The sequence below is a fragment of the Mandrillus leucophaeus genome, unplaced genomic scaffold (assembly GCF_000951045.1).
Source record: "Mandrillus leucophaeus isolate KB7577 unplaced genomic scaffold, Mleu.le_1.0 Scaffold267, whole genome shotgun sequence".
Taxonomy (NCBI): domain Eukaryota; kingdom Metazoa; phylum Chordata; class Mammalia; order Primates; family Cercopithecidae; genus Mandrillus; species Mandrillus leucophaeus.
This window is the reverse complement of record NW_012102776.1, coordinates 2,139,623-2,141,974: the sequence shown is the minus strand read 5'-3', so window position 1 is coordinate 2,141,974 and position 2,352 is coordinate 2,139,623. Positions and strand designations below refer to the sequence as shown.

At 41.8% G+C, this 2,352-nt stretch overlaps 1 pseudogene; it reads right to left on the bottom strand.

Annotated features, from left to right (window-relative positions):
* Positions 1-1,578: 1,578 nt before the first annotated feature.
* On the bottom strand, positions 1,579-1,930 carry LOC105542753 (annotated as a pseudogene).
* Positions 1,931-2,352: the final 422 nt, after the last annotated feature.

The window sequence follows — 2,352 nt, the reverse complement described above, 5'->3', positions numbered from 1 at the left end:
TGGTCAAGACACTAGTAAAAGCGGGCAATCTGGGATAATAACAGGGCTTCCAGTGCAAGAGTCCTCGCTCAAAAATCTTTTTTTAAATCTCCATTCTTTTCTTTCTTTTTTCTTTTTTTTTTTTAAGTTAGTGGTTACTTTTTGTTTTTGTTTTTGCTTTTTTTGAGATAGGTTCTAGCTCTGTCACCCAGGCTGGAGTGCAGTGGCTCACTGCAACCTCCACCTCCCAGGCTCAAGTGATCCTCCAGCGTACTTGGGACTACAAGTGAGTGCCACCACGTCCAGCTAAGTTTTTGTATTTTCTGTAGAGATGGAGTTTTGCCATGTTGCCCAGGCCGATCTTGAACTCCAGAGCACAGGCAATCCACCAACCTTGGCCTCCCAAAGTGCTGGGATTACAGGTGTGAGTCACCGGGCCTGGCATCAAAAACTGTCTCCCTTGATAGTCCATGTGTGGCTCTCCACATTTTTCCAGTATAGGGTCTTACTTCAATATTTTGAAGTTACGTCTTTCAGAGTTGTCTATGACAATGAAAATGCCCACAATAGGGGTAGCTCTTTAAGGAGCCATTGAACATTACCTTGTGTAAGGATTAACTGAAAGGTACCTGAGGCAGGGCACAGCGGCTCATGCCTATTATCCCAGCATTTTGGGAGGCCAAGGCAGGCGGATCACTTGAGGTCAGGAGTTCAAAACCACTCTGGCCAACATGGTGAAACCCTGTCTCTACTAAAAATACAAAAAATTAGCTGGGTGTGGTGGCAGCTGCGGGTGCCTGTAGTCCCAGGTACTTGGGAGACTGAGGCAGGAGAATCACTTGAATCCCAGAGGTGGAAGTTGCAGTGAGCCGAGATCACGCCACTGCATTCCAGCCTGGGCAACAGAGCAAGACTCTGCTTCAAAAAAAAAAAAAGTCAGCTGAGAGCAAAAGAGGCGTCTGAGAACCTGGTTTATTTGGAAAGTGGACTACCTGCTGGAGAAAAGTGAGCAAGTGCCTGTACTAGCCAGTGATAACACCTCCATGCTTTTGTTTCAGTTTATTCAAAGTCTATTGCCTCTTTATTAACTGTCTAGTGGTACGATTTTTTTTTGTGTGGTCTTTGAAGGCTACAAAAGGGTCTACAGTCCATGAAGTTTATATACTTTCTTGAAAAATGAGGCAAAACATTTAGAAAACTATGCTTAAAATATATTAATAGTAACAATAATAAGAATAATATTAATGATAATATGGCACACCTACTATGTAGAAAGTACCATGTTACGTATCTCTCCTGTGTATGCAGTATGTGTGAATCTCAGTCCAGCTGTGCCACGTATATTGCATTTTCTTCCCTAAAATTATTTTTATAGTTTTATTTTCATTTTTAATTGTTTTACATTTTTATTTATCCCTTCAAAACTTCAGTTGTTTCCTTTAATTAACATATAAGTGGATTACACATCTTCTATCATTATAACATGGAAATGTATATGAACAAAATATACACATTTTTTGGTGAATGTCTAGGGAAGAATGGTGTCAGTCAAGTTCATCCAAAGTTTAAAGCAGCAGCCTCCATGCAGCCAGGGCATGGTCAGTGTTTGGGGACAGAAGTAAGTATCTGCAATCCATGCATCCCTTGATTTCTTCTTTTAGTGCCTGATTAACCCTGTGATACTGCTGAACAGTTCTCTTCTGCTTAAATTCTTCTGATTCAATTTTAATTTCATTTTAAATTCAATTTAAATGAATTAATTAAATTAAATTTCGACATAATTTCAACCTCCTAAAATGTCAGTGACTTTGATCACTGTAGCTCAAGGAAACTTTTCTTTGAGAATTCGGGTCACTTTGAGCTCCCTGTCATTCTGGAAGGCAAACATCCTATGGACATAGTGGATCCCACAGAGCAGATGGGCTGCCACGGCCGGGTTTCATGCCACCATGTCTGACTGACGCCTACATTTTTAAATAGAGACAAGGTCTCATTATGTTGCTCAGGCTGGTGTCAAACCCCTGGCCTCAAGCAGTTCTCTCTCCTTGGCCTCCCAAAGTGCTGGGACTATAGGCATGAGCCACTAAACCTGGCCAAATTTTATTTTCATTTTTAAAAATAAAGATAGGGTCTCACTTTGTTGCCCAGACTGATCTTGAACTTCTGGCCTCAAGCGATCCTCACACCTCTCCCTCCCAAAGTGTTGGGATTACAAGAGTAAGCCACCACGCCCAGCCATTTCCCTAAAATTTAACTTCTATTCTGAGCCTCCATCCCTTTGGACTGGAAGGAAATTCAGCCGTAATCCACTGGAGTTCCATCTCCTCCCTATTGGTCCACCCAGTCCGCATATCTTCTCAGTTCTGCTCACTG